This window comes from Pundamilia nyererei, unplaced genomic scaffold (genome assembly GCF_000239375.1).
Source record: "Pundamilia nyererei isolate P.nyererei 1_Seehausen unplaced genomic scaffold, PunNye1.0 scaffold00019, whole genome shotgun sequence".
Classification (NCBI taxonomy): Eukaryota; Metazoa; Chordata; class Actinopteri; order Cichliformes; family Cichlidae; genus Pundamilia; species Pundamilia nyererei.
The window spans coordinates 2275385-2276590 of NW_005187420.1; positions in this window are offsets into that span (position 1 = coordinate 2275385).

The following is a 1206-nucleotide window of genomic DNA, read 5'->3' on the forward strand; positions in this document are numbered from 1 at the left end:
AGCCCAAAGTCCGGGAGGCTCGCAGCTCAGGTGGCATGTTGAAGGTCATGTGTTCCTCTGTGCAGATGTCAATAAAGTTGTGGTCACAATACTTTGGCATCTCACTTACTCTACTGTAGATGAACAAGTTGAAACTGAGTTAAGTTTTTTCAAGTCACAGATAAATTTAACTGCAACATTTGGAACAGCTCATATAATATAAGTCTAATTGCTTCTATGCAGTCTGGATCACAGCCTGTCTGATGGCTGAATGTAAAGCGGCTGTATTTAACAGGAAGAATCAAATCCTTAATCTCTGATAACTTTCCTCTCAGAGTTGGAGGGAGGCGTACGGCTGAGAGGACAGGAGAGGAATATGACACAATATTTTGTGATGAACTGGACATTTAAAGCTCATATATGAAGTCCTCACTCATGTTAGACTTTTTAAATCAGTGAGTGGCTCTGCAGATGATGTGTTGCTGAAGTTATCTGGTTATTTCAGAGTGAGAAACGTCTTTGAAAACAAACTAATTATGATAATTCTATGTTATTTAAAGTTTATACTGAACAGACAGTACAGGTTCAACTGGGTAGTTTGCAGTATTGTGGTATAGTTTGCAGTGATGGAAAATGATGGATGAGTGCAGGGCAGACGGTGGTAGCAGTAGAGAAATTATAAAAGAAAGGCATGGCACTGAAAGGAAATGAAATCGATGAGAGGATTGTGTAACAGCAAAGCTGGGGTAGAAGCATGATGTCAAGTGAATAAAAGCTTTTATAATCATATCTTGGGGCAAAGTCAGCAACTTTTCTGTTTTTATGATCACTGAAATTACAGCAAATTTAGATAATATTTCAAAGTAGCCAAAAAATACCCAGTGATGGGCATTATGCTGAGCTGCTAGACTTGATCTAAAAGCACCTTTCACAGCCACATTTCTCTTGCTGTGAAATGTATATACACCTTCACCTCAACTGTTTTAATTATTCTTAAGGTTTGTTACAACTAAAGCAAATGACAATTCAATCAGAATAATAATATAATATTGGAAGAAACTGTTTAATGAGCTTTAATGAATGTTTCAGGTAGGAGCAACAACTGGTTACGCTCAAGTTCAATTCATTCCAGCGCCAAGATTTCACTCAGGTAAGCGCCCTCTACATTAGGGCAGGTAAGTCTGCAACTGAGACCATGTTAGAGTGGGTCAGGGAGGTTTTCAGGTA